The sequence below is a fragment of the Hemicordylus capensis genome, chromosome 5 (assembly GCF_027244095.1).
Source record: "Hemicordylus capensis ecotype Gifberg chromosome 5, rHemCap1.1.pri, whole genome shotgun sequence".
NCBI lineage: Eukaryota > Metazoa > Chordata > Lepidosauria > Squamata > Cordylidae > Hemicordylus > Hemicordylus capensis.
In genome coordinates this window covers 200307675-200321046 of record NC_069661.1, presented here as the reverse complement: position 1 = coordinate 200321046, position 13372 = coordinate 200307675, and the positions used below count along the sequence as shown (strand labels likewise).

Genomic DNA, 13372 nt, shown 5'->3' with positions numbered 1-13372 from the left:
GCCTCACTGTGTTTTGAATTGTTAACCATTCTGAGAGGTTGTTGCCTGAAAGAACAGGATAGATCCCCACCCACCAGTAAATATATACATCATTGCCCAAATACTTATGTGGAGGTAGCGGTTGAGTGAGAGCCAACTTATGATGAAACTAAGAGTGACACAGAGCACAGTTTGGCCACCCCAAATGGAGAACCTCTGTAGGGATTCTCCACTCCACTCTCCACACCTCCACTCCCCATAAGATGTATCAGATGCTACTTAATGTAGAAGCACATGCAGTTGATTATGGGTGAGAACTGTATATATTATACGTAACATTTTTTTTTTTTTAAAAAAAAAAGCAGAGTGACAAGTGATTTGCATATCTGCTAGTTGCTTTAATTGTATCCAAGTGGGGTCCAAGAGATAGTTCCTTCCTTAACTATTACAAAAGAAGCTAGAATCTATTCTTCTACAAATTCCTCTTGCTGATCCAAATGAGCAATCAACCATATTACTTTGGAATGGTCATTATGACATTTCTTTAATGGAATATAGATACAAATCTACTGAAATGGAACAGCAGCACTGAGCCCATTTAACAAAGACTTGGAATTTTTTTAACAGGTTCAGCTGTAGGTTATATTATGACATTTTCAAGGAAAAGAAACTTACACTGAAATGTCTAGCTCTATAATATAAAAATTCAGCGGAATGTTGATTTTTTTTTTAAAAAAAAATATCAATTTTATTGGTGGCAAATAAACCTGAATCCATCGCCTTTTGAAACTTGCAGCTATTTGTAAAGTTAGGTAGTGTAAAACAAAACAGATGCCCTGTGTAGAAGCCTCATACTTTGTACTAGGCTTTTAAAGAAGCCTATGTTTTACACATACATGTGCATACACAGCAACTGTTATTTTATACATGACTGCTGGCATGCGATTAGGGTATGTGTGATACCGTCAAGGAGAATGAAGTACAGCTACATCGTGGTTTGGTATATTCTAGTAGACAAGGCACTTTTGCTAAAGAAGGGGTCCAGGGCATTGTTGGAGAGCATATGATACAGCCACCCATTGAAGCTAAGGAGGTCTTAGGTTGGTCAGTGCCTGGATGGGGGACCACCTGGGAATGTATCTCACCTTGAGTCTCACGATGGAAATAAGGCAGACTATAAATGTAATAAATATATCTTGGCTAAGCTTGTTTATGACTGTAAATGGAAATAATAATAAATTCCTTGCTAGGGCAGAAAAAAGAACAACTTGTAAATGGTATTGGTTATCTCAACTGATATGTGCGGTTCCTGCTATGCATATATCTGTAGAATTTGAAGTGCTGAAATTCATTCTGACCCCTCAATGGTCAACCTGAATTTTGAAGAACTGAGTTCTATATGAAGTAGTATTCTTGCAGAACAGTAATAGCTGAGGTGCGATAATGTCTTTTCTGGTGCCCAAACAGGTCTGTTCATTCACCAGGATTTCCACAATGTTGTCTGTTAATGGCAGCTTCTTTTGATATCTCAAATACCATTCTGTGGGGGCATGCAAGATTGAAGAATTGCTTTGGTGGCATGGGAGCTTTTCAGGTGGCATGGTAGGAAATTAGGCCTCAAAAGCTTCTGAACATGGAAGTTTCCCTCTGCACCCAGGTAACATCTTTAAAAAGAAGACCCTTAAACTATGCATTGTTTTATATGAATTGTATTGCAAGTATATGATATTAATGTGCATGAAATGTATCTTAACAGTTTTTAAAGATTCTTCCAAACTCACTACTTCAGGTAAAATCAACCCAAACCAAAAAGTAAACCAAAATTTTAATGTTTTGACTATGATCCTTGCTACTATAACCAAAGTAATAGCAAGAACTATAATCAAGCCCTTAAAATTTTCCTCCACATGGTGGAAATCAGTTATTTATTCTGTAAAAAGTAAATGGACTGTGCTGAAGGAAGGACAGATGAACTTGTCATCCAACCCTGTGTAAGTACACCCTATTATGTCCTCGTCTTTCAGGAACAGTCAGACACCATTTGTTCTTGAGAACAAACAATAGACCTTGTACATTCGTCCCTCACCAACCACAAGGGTTCCATTCCTGGAAACCCTTGTGGTTGGTGAATTCACGGTAGGCAAGACATTGACTTGCATGGGAAACAGGGGGGTTGGGGAATCGCAATTGGAAAAGTACCTGAAAATAAAGGAAAAAATAAAGAAACCGTCCCTGACCCCCGGAAATGACCCCCCTGACCCCTGGAAATGACCCCTGACCCCAAGATGACCCCATGAGCCCAGGAATTCTCCCCTAGTTGTCCAAAAATTCAAAAAAATGGCTCCAGACAATGAATACTCAGGTCACGGTTGGTGAGGGTGGTGACAATATCCCACTTGTGGATACTCAAATCCGTGATTGGAAAACCCATAATAGGTGAGGGACTGTATTTAGTTCTCCATTTTGGATTTTGAGTAAAGAAGTGAAGAGTGTGTAGGTACACTCTGCTGCCCCCTGTGGTAGCCTGAGAGAATGAAACGTTATCTACACATTACACACCCCATTATTCCATACATGCTTAATAACAGGCATTCAGAGCCAGTTCCAGGTTTTGGAAAGCCCTCAGCAAGTTGTAAGCTGTGGGCCCAAATCTGAGTGGGCCCTGAAACCCACTGCACCACCATCACATGATAGCTCTGAACTCAGAGGTGGCTTCAGGGATCAACAGTGGGTCCTACTGCAGGGTCTAGGCCCTCAGCAGTTGCCAGCACCTGCAACCCATTCACATGTAAGGAGGAAAATAGCATGAAGCATAAACAAAACCAGAAATGAAGTGACCATTTGCGAAGCTCAGCAAAATGGCTTTTATACATGTGTTGATCTGCTGTAAGGACTTTTTTTTATCTAGCCACATGAGTTCATTTTATTCCAAGTTATCATTTTTGCCCCCCTAGGAGTGAGCAGCAGACATTTTAGGCCCTGCCAGACATTGTTCATTGAAAAATGAAATGCAATTTAAAGAGAGTGGATTGAGCATAGCCACAGGGGGGAGTCACACAAAGTCAAATAGAAATATTTTCTGCAAGAGTTAATAGCGCAGTGACTCTATCATATATCTGATATTGCCTGAGTAACCAGATCAGTTGATGCATTGACTTGGTTTTTCTCTTATGTTTTAACCTTCACTACAGAAATAAAGAGATTGTAAGACATGCTGCAAGAATGTAGTTGAACCATAAGGTGTTGATGCATAAGAGAATGGTTCAAAGCAGTAAACCATACTGGACACAGACTGACCTTGGGCTAGACACTGAGCCCGTTCCTATGACCAAACTATGAACTGGCTCCTAGTTACTTTACTCTCAGCATACACGCATGCCTAACTAAATTCTGCTGTGTTGTGCCTCTGTGCACTCTGCTATAATGAAAAAGGGTTTCTCTTACCAGAGAGAATCCCCAACAATATTGATGTCTAAAACCTATTAAAATGTTGTGTCAAGACCTAAAGCGAGCTGTTCATGCAAGGAAGCCCTCAAATGTCACAGAGCTGAGCTGAAACAGTTTTGTATGGAAGAATGGGCCAAGATTCCTCCAAGCTGATGTGAGAAACTGATCACCAGTTACAGGAAACATTTAGTTGCAATTATTGCTGCTCAAGGAGGTGCCACCAGTTACTGAATGAAGGGTTAACAATTCCCCACCACCACCACCACAGGGATGTTTGTTCTTGACTCTTTCTGTTGAGCTAACATTCAAAATATATCCTTTTTGCCTGAGTTATGTATTGAGGCTTGTCACACGAGAAGTGTGAAGAGCCTACAGGGGATTTGCAGGGAGAGCGGGCTTGACCTGCCCTCCCTGCAGATGATCAGGCAGCCCTCCCTGGGTGGCTGGATTGGCCGCCCAGATGATTACTGGCTCTGTCATGGAGCCAGTTGGGGAGGGAGGGTTCAGGGGCCTCCTGGCCCCCGGAAGTTCCATAAGATACCGCATGAGTGTGTAGTGCCTTGTGGGGAGCCTCCTGATGCTGGGAGGCTTTTTGTAGCCTCCTGGTCAGGAGGCTACTTGTGAGTTGCTGTGGTGTGGAGCTGTGCTGCAGCAACACTAGGAGGCTATTCTCATGATCGGCTAAAATTGGGCTTGGGGAGCCTAGCCTGATTTTAGCAGAATGGGAGAATCACTGGGCAGGCGAGCCCAGTTGACTCAAACTGGGTAACCCGCTCATGAAGCCCTCCCCTTAGCGCAGGTTAGCGGAGTGATCGCTCCACTAACTGGGGTTTCCAGATCATGTGTTTATCTATCTATCTATCTATCTATCTATCTATCTATCTATCTATCTATCTATCTATCTATTGTTAAATTTATATACCGTCTTTCATTAAAACAATCCCAAGGTGGTTTACAGCAAAATTTAAGCACATGATGGCAAGAAAGACACAATTTAAGTATTAAGTGAAAAATATTAAACAAATATGATTTAAAATTTAAAACAAAAGCATAAAAGCAATACAGAGTACAAAGAGCAGCAGCAGAGATTCAAATAAATGCCTGGGCAAAAAGCCAAGATTTTACACTCTTTCTAAAAGCTGTGATGGAGATCGAGGAGTGAATAGCCACTGGGAGAGCATTCCAGAGTCTGGGGGCAGCAATAGAGAAGGCCCTGTCCCACGTGCACGACAACTGACTGAGCCTCCCTCATTGTCTGCACCATGGCAACTCACGAGGAGACCCCCCCCCCCAATTAGGAGGCTAAAAGCAGCCTCCCGGCTCAGGGGTCTCTCCAGCATGCTCTGCATGCTCACGCAGACCATACTGGAACTTCCAGGGGCCATTCAGCCCCTGAACTCCCAAGCCCCTGCCGGCTTTGTGACGGAGCCGGCAGTTGTGTGGGCAGCTGATCCGGCCACCCAGGGCTTCCCCTCTGGTCGTCTGTGGCTAAGCCCGCTCTCCTCACAGACCCGCTCTGGGTGAGTCTCACCGATTGTGAGACTCGCCTCCTGATCTTTCAACCTGGTTGGGGGTGATCTCATGCCAAAACCCAATTTAAGTGGTGGGCTCTGTATGCGCGCTTGCCACCGAGCCACTGCTGGGAGCCGCACAGCTCCTGTTGCTGCACATGACCAGCAGGAACTGGGTTGGGCTCCCTTAGACTAGTTCCTGCTGCTTGTGAGAATAGCCTTATTCTTTCTCTCCTATCAGGGTTTAGCTTAGGAGATAATCATGTTTTGAGTAAGAATTGTGTAAACATACAGACTATCTTAGGGATTCCTTGGGGATTCAAAACTGTATAATATAATAGATCACCTCCTTCTCCAGTATCCCCATTGCAAAAGGCATGATCAACTATAAGTAGTTTAGTTTCGTACAGAAGTGTCCTCAGAGCAGCATGCATTCATATAATTTGACAGTACATGAACAAAACGTGTAACAAAAGCAGTACACACATATTTCCAGCAAGTGTACAGTAAGGGCTGGTTCTTACAGAGTGTTTACAGAGCATGGGAAGCTCTCTGAACTTTAAGGGCTCTTGCGCAACAGTTCACAAGCAGAAGATCTGAAGGAGTTATGTGGGGGCTCCTGGTGTATTCCTGTAGTCCTTTGAAGCATGCACACTTTGTTAGCCAGGATGTCAGGTGACAGGCACCATTGAGATTTGCTTCTGACTGGGAAAACATGGATATGATTATGCTTAACATTGAGGCAGTTCCCACAATCAGTGCGAGCCTGCTCTCCCCACAGACGAGTAGACAGTCTGCTCTGGGCAGCCGCAGTTGCCACCCACATGACTGCCAGTTCCATCACAGAGCTGGCAGGGGCTGGGGAGTTTCGGGGCTGCACAGTCCCCGGAAGTTCCAGCATGCCCTGCGTGAGAGCGCAGGGCATGCTGGAGAGACACCCGAGCCAGGAGGCTGCTTTTCAGCCTCCCGGTCAGGGGTCTCCTCGTGAGTAGCCACACCGTGGCAACTCATGAACAGAAAAACTGGGTTTGCTGAGCGCTCAGTTGGCAAACCCGGTTTAACTGCTGGGCTACTTAAGCAGGTGACCTGCTTAAGAACCACCGGGCTCGCAGCCGAGTCTGGTGGTTCTCACGATGGGAGGAAATTGGGCTATTTCTGATTTCCTCCCATTGTGTGAACAGCCTCATTGTCTAATTACAATGAGTGTAGTTACTCTGAAGTTACTATAGTTACCTTGAAGTTACTATTATATATATATATATAATATACTGTAGTAGTCAACACTGGTATGAAGCAGTCGAAACAGGAGAAAATACCTCACCCTACCTGCAAAATATCCATAGACTTCAAATGAATGAAGTCCAGTTGGAACAGGAAGGTATCTTTTGTCTTTACCTCCCTTCCTCTTTCTCCTGGTTTCCTCTCTACGGAGCAGTGGTTATACTTTTAAGTTTTAATATATAGTAGATAAAGGGTTCATTTGCTCCACAGTTACATAATCTATTTCCCCAAGATGCTTTAACCAACAGTACTGCACATCCTTTTTGTCTGGGCTATCTTTTGGTGACCAGAAGGAACCCCTGATGACAACAGGTACTTACATTTTTGCTGTTGTATATCTTTAACCAGATATTCAACACATTTCTAAACATATTGTGTCTGAGCTATGATGGGGACTTTTATGGTGGGGTGGGGTGTGCTGTAAATCTACATAAAGCCGATGATCTTGACTTTTAAATAGATTCCATTGATGATGGTGGCATGCACAGTTTACCTTCATAAATCAGGTTTCTTCTTGTTTTGGTTCGACCACATAAATATGCATATATCTAAAGGGTGACCTTGTCAGTTGCATTACATTGTAGTATTATAATAACCAGTATTTTGCTGGGGAAAAATCAATGTGATCTGAAAGCAATTTGAAATGAATGTCACTTTTTGGAAAAAACATTCTGAGGACATTTTAGTGCTAATGGGTTTTTTAAAAATCTCCTTAAAAATTTACAAAAGCCCAGAATATTATTTCAAACTTTTGTTCATGAATGCAGTCCCATTAGTGTGGATGTGGCTAATAATAATAATAATAATAATAATAATAATAATAATAATAATAATAAATAAACAAATCTAGAAAATTGTTACTATAGTTCTATAGTATACAGTGAGGCTGTTCTCACATGCAGCCTACCTCGAGCTGTGAGAACCATCGGGATCAGGATCAATCCCAGTGCAGCAGTGCTGCTTAGTGCCCCTGTCTACTTGCTCATGTGTGAGCATGGGCTGCTTCCAGCCCGGCCACACACAGAGACAGGTGTCAAGAGTGCCCATCTCTTGGGGGAATTCCACAGTACAGCACATGTGCTGCATTGTGCGATTTAGAGAGGCTGGGACAAGTCCCGGCCTCACATCCATCCACCCTGCTCCCCACTTCAGAGAGCAGGGCTGATCATGTGGGAGCACAGAGACCACTCCCACCAACAAAACAATGATTGTCTGGGGGAAGGCAAGGTTTGGGAAGCCTTCCACCCTGCCTGCCCACCTGCTTCATAAGTTGTGTGAATGGCCCTATTAAGTGTCAACTGGAAAAGATTAACTGAAGTCTTGTCATTGGGGTTCCAAAAGACATGACTTCTTTGTGGATGTAGAGCCATAAAGACTCTCCACACGAGCATTGTGGAGAGTCTAAGAGAGTTTTGTGGGGAGAGTGGGCTTGACCCACTCTCCCCACAGATGAGCAGGGAGCCCATATGATTATCAGCTCTGTCATGGAGCCGGTTGGGGCAGCGGGGTTAGGTGATGGGGTTAACCCTTGAAAGTCCCATCATGCATCAGCGGGGTTAGGTGATGGGTTAACCCTTGAAAGTCCTATCATGCCCTGCGTGAGTGCACAGGGCATTCTGGGGAGCCCCTCAATGCTGGGAGGCTTGTTGTAGCCTCCTGGTCGGGGAGCTACTTGTGAGTCGCTGTGGCATGAAGTTGCACCGCAGTGACACACAATCAGATAAATGGGTTTAGCGGCGCACGCACTCCACTAACCTCATTTAAGGTTGGGGAGGCGTTTAAGCAGGCTACCCACCAGGAGCCACGCAGCTCCCATTGCAGCACCCAACCAGCTGAACCCGGGCAAGGCTCCCTTAGCCCAGTTTCGGCGGGTCATGAGAATAGCCTCATAGATTATTTTGTTGATATCCCCATTCAGGTGGCTGATGCCCTTGAATGTAGCCCTTTGGATTGAACTGAAGGGTTAGTAGATTTCGCCTGCTTCCTAGTTCACCTGATGATCCCCCATTCAGGCCTTAATTGTATCCATTCTAACAAGGCTTCGGCATCAGGTCATGGTACTGAGCCCCATATAGGAACAAAGGAAGTAGAGAAGGGAAGTTCAATAGAGGGCAAAGTGCAATAGGATATGGAGATGAAACGAGAATAAATTTTGTGAATTTGGATTTATTAATAGGGTTGAAATGTAAAAATAGCAGTTGGGGAATTTGTTATAGTAATGAAATTAAAAGATTACTATGGTGACGAAAATAAGAACTAGGACATAATAACTAGATATATAAATATGAAGAAAATATTTACATGAGAGCAAATATGGATGTTTTAGTATAACTATGTTGAAAGATGAACTGGAAGTCACATTGGTATACAGAAAACTAATAAAAATAAAGTTTTAAAAAATGAGAATAAATTTCATCAGAGTCCAGAACAGAGTATTTTTGTCTCTTTTGTCTCAATGTGTCCTTATACGGAAATGCATTTCTTTTTAAGTGAAGAATATAGGAAGGTGCCATGTAGTGAGTAAGACTATGAGGTGCTTCATACGATTGGTGTGAAGTGCCGGAGGGGGTTCTGTGGGGAGAGCAGGATTAGATGATCAACAGGCAGCCCTGGGCAGCTGGATCAGCCGCCCACACGACTGCTGGCCCTGTCACAGAGCTGGCGGGGGCCCGGGGGTTTGGGGGCCACACGGCCCCTGGAAGTTCCAGGATGACCTGCGCGAGCGCACGGAGCATCCTGGAGAGACCCCCGAGCCTGGGAAGCTGCTTGCAGCCTCCCGGTCCAGGGTCGACTCATGTGTCACCGTGTGCCACAGCAACACATGAGCAGAAAGATGAGGTTAACAGAGTGCTCACTCCATTAACTTCATCTTAGGGGAGGGGTAATTAGGTGAGCTAGCCGCCTTGGGAGCCCAGTGGTTTCCACAGTCCCTGGAAAGTGGGCTAGGCTCCCTTAGCCCGCTTTCCAGTGACTGTGAGAATAGCTTCTATTAGTCCAGCTAGGTCAGTATTGATGGGTAGCAACTCGCTGAGGCTTCACACAGGGTTATTTCCCTGCCCTACTTGGAGATGCCAGATATTAACACTGTGTGCAAAATATATGCTCTACCACTGAGCGATAGCCCTCCACTATTACACTGTAATTGTAGCCAAACATAAATCAGGAAATAATTCAGTAATGTCCTAACTGATACCTAAGTAACTATGGCAATCTTTCAGGACATTCAGAATATTGATTATCTCCCCCTCCGGGACTTTATTTGGCAGAGATGGTGGTGGGGAATTCAAAGGACATGACTTCTTTTCAGTAGGGAAAGCAACCCTACTGAATATGCTACCAAAACCTTTCAGCTTATCCTGAACCATTCAATGAGTTTGACCCAGTAATATTGCAAAATGCTATTTTGCTACCTGGGCTACAGAGTTATAAACAGGAAACTGCTGCAGGCAAAATACTGTTATTTCAGAATGGGGATGGATTCAGTTATTAGGTATGGTGAGGTTCAGAGGGTGCAAAGCCTGCATCCATCTTTAGGCACCTAAGATAATAGCATTCACATTTCAACACTGTTAGTGTAGCATTCTTATTGGAAAACCAAATATATGAGATACCTTCCCTGTTCTTCCCCCCTGGGCCATTTTAAAGCCTTCGGCATTTTACTCTGTAACTTTTCCAGTGCAGCTATTATATCTTGTGCAACTATAGAAAAGCTGGAAATGAAATGGCCCTGATTCAGATCTGATTTTGTTTTCAGATTTATGCCTGGGTTGCCAAGGTGAGTTGTGTTCAAATAAGAATATTGAATGTAATGAGCCAATAGGACAGACAATAATGCATTTCAGGAATCATATCCAACAGTCATAGTTGAAAATATTCATGAGGTCCAGAGTGATACAAACTTCTGTAAAGGAAATAATTTACTCTAAATCCTGTTTGCATTATCATAGTCACACAAAAACAATGGTGAGCTGTGCAGTTCAGCTGTTAATACCTAATCTTTTGTGCATGATGTTTTAACTCAGTTAAATGTATACAACACGAGTATTTTGTTTGGGGAATTTTTCCATCTTTTGGCACAGTACTTCAAGTGCCAGTGTGGTTTATTTGGGCTGCATTCACACCATCACAGCAATCTTGGATAAAGAGCTAACCAGGATATTTTAGCACAACAGAGCTGACTGTAAAAACCCAGAGTTCTGATCTGGTTATTTATCCTGGTTAAATGCAGGTTAACCATGGTGGTTTGATCAAGATTGCCCAGCAATTCTGGGTTCTCACAATCAGCTCTGCAGTGCTCAGCTATCTTGGTTGACTCTGAATCTTTAACCAGGATCACTGTGATTATGTGAAGGTAGCCTTACCTAGATTAGAATCATTTGGACAATAGTTTTTCCTGTGACACTATATTGATGCGAAAGCTGGACTCTGAAGAAGCAAGATAGAAAAAGTATTGACGCGCTTGAACTTTGGTGCTAGAGAAGACTTTCTGGACAGCCAAAACAAACAAACAAAAGGATCATAGAACAAATCAATCCAGAATTTTCACTCAAGGCACAAATGACTGGGCTCAAACTATCATACTTTGGGCACATTATGAGAAAACCCAGCTTTCTTGAGAAGTCATAATGTTGGGAAAAGTTGAAGGAAAGAGAAGAAAAGGATGACCAGCAGCAAGGTGGATGGACTCGAGTACAACAACAATTAATGCATCACTGAGAGACCTTAAAGGCCAAGTTGAAGACACATCATCTTGGAGAGAATCTGTCTATGTAGTCACTAAGAGTCAACACCGACTTGACCACACTTAATCAATCAATCAATCAATCAATCAATCAATTGCTTATGACATCATTAGTGCCAGAAGATCTGGGGCTCAGACTGAGCCTGAATTTAATGTGAGCTAATTTGGGCTGCATCTAGATCAGGCCTGCACTAAATAGTCAATTGATACTTTTCCAAATTGAGCGCTTATTCTGCAGCATTTGGTTGAAAAATACATGGACAAACCTGGTACTGCATTGTACGCTGTGTTTATTTATATCATATATTTATACCGCCTGATATGTAAATCTCTAGGCGGTGTACAATGATTTTAAGTTCACATTTGACTCAAATTTCAGAGTAAAATTGTGATGAAAACCTAAGAATCCCACCATAGATATATGTCTGTTACTTTTAATAGATGAATTGCACAAAAATTTATATTTTAAAGGCCATTGCAGCATACAAGGCCACTTTACCAAAGAAATTCCAGTATGGAGAGGTGTTGGGCAAGGTTGTATGTTAGTACCATCACTATTCAATTTTTATATTAATTCTTTGGAATCCCATTTGAGTAATCTTGCCTACCATCCCCTGAAGCTAGCAAAAAGATGAAGACACCTTGAAATATTTATGCAGACAACACAGTTGGCTTAAAATGAGCATTATGCTCTCTTGCTCTGTACTGTAATGAGGAAGCTTTAGAGATTAATTATGATAAGAACAAGATCCTTACTTTTTCTAAGCATCCCAAAGGTCACACATGGTATCTGAATAGTCACAAAATCAAACAGGTTAAAAAATTTAAATATCTGGTTGTTGTTTTCCAAGCCTCCAGTAGTGCTCATCTGGATTACGTTTTGCAAAACACCCAGAAATCGGTGTAGGCATTCAATCCTTATATTATTCCAGAGGTGCCTTATTTACCCAAGTGGCAATAACGAGGGGAGGACTGAGCTGGCACAGGTGCACTGACGGCTTGGAATTTCCGGCCCCGCCCACAGAAGTGACCGGGGCCAATCACGAACCGCTCCCAGCCCCGCGTGCTCCTGGTAAAGGGGGCTGGGACAAACGAGCCACTCCGTGGAGGAGGCAGCGAGTGGCTTTATTTTTAGCTAAAGCATGTGCAAAGATACTGTATGGTTAACATATTGGGCTGTACAGCATTTTTACCTCATTGGAGGCTGTGTAATCCAAACTTCTAAGAAATATTTTCTAAGTAGCTAGATGGGTTCCAAATGTGATTCTCTGCTGGGAAGCTGATGTGACCAAGGGGAAAACAGGGTTGTGGTCAACTATCTTCACTTACTGGCAAGGCTACTCTTTTTCCCAGTTGAACTAGTCCCCCTGACATTTGTTGACAACTTTAATTCAAAATGGAAAAAATCCCTCCACCAGAAACTGCATTATTACAGTTTTTCTCAGGAAGCCCTTATGATGATGGGTTTCAAGAAGGCCAAGATGGATATGGAATGGGTATGGAAGGGCAATTAGACCAATTTTGTGTTAAAGGAGATGTATTTGTGAGTAACCAACCCTCTGTTTCAAGGTCTCCAAGATATTTAAATCAAATAACGGTGTCTACATTTAGAAGAGCTTTGAATATGCATCCTACGGAAATATTAGAAGGAAAATTCAAGAAAATTCCATATGTAGCCCGGCTCTGCCCATGTGGTACAGGAGCCATTGAATCAACGGCTCATGTCCTTCTATACTGCTTCTTTTATAAAGATATTCATGCTCATTTTATTACCCCTCTTTTAGTCAAATTTCCTGGCCACTCAAATGTCTCATTTTACATTCAATATTTACTGTCTGACCAGCTTGATTTAATTTATTTAAACATAGCAAAATTTGGTTTTATAGTTTATAAAATTCACCAAGAGTTGGTTAAATTGTCTTAGCTTACTAGTCAGTAGTTTACTGTTTTGCTATCTTGCTATAAGCATAACAAACAATTAACAAAGCAAAATAAAATTTTGCTTTGTTAATTGTTTGTTATGCTTATTGTGTTTTGCTGGTCGTTGACCATAATAAAGATTTCGAGGTCATTCATACAAATCTATTTTACTTGGGTTTGGGAGCTGTGTGTGCTCCCAATTTCCAGTTGTGTGGAAGCAAGGTAGGAGGAAAACCTGGGTAGAAGTGATTGTGTGGAAGCAAGACAGAACAAAAACCTGGTTAGCTTTTCCTCCTACCTTGCTTCCACACAATCACTTCTGCCCAGGTTTTCCTCTTACCTTTCTTCCGCAACTAAAAACTGGGAGTACACACAGCTCCCAAACCTTCTGATGGTGTGAATGACCTCTGTTTGTTCTAAATAGTCAACAAGGAGGCAGGTCTCATGATCCGTGAGACCTGCTTTTTGCAAAACTATTGTATCGGCTGCCCAC

The 13372-nt window shown here is 42.7% G+C and overlaps 1 protein-coding gene across 11 annotated transcripts in view; it reads left to right on the top strand.

Moving 5' to 3' along the window:
• Nucleotides 1-13372, top strand: part of MGAT4C (MGAT4 family member C) — a 586007-nt gene that overhangs the window by 462299 nt on the left and 110336 nt on the right. The window contains exon 2 of one of the 11 annotated variants that reach the window (XM_053254495.1): nt 9973-9993. The exons of the other annotated variants lie outside the window; for them this stretch is intronic. The gene's annotated coding sequence lies outside the window, so the exon portion shown is untranslated. The remainder of the gene's footprint in view (nt 1-9972; nt 9994-13372) is intronic. 11 annotated transcript variants of the gene reach the window in all.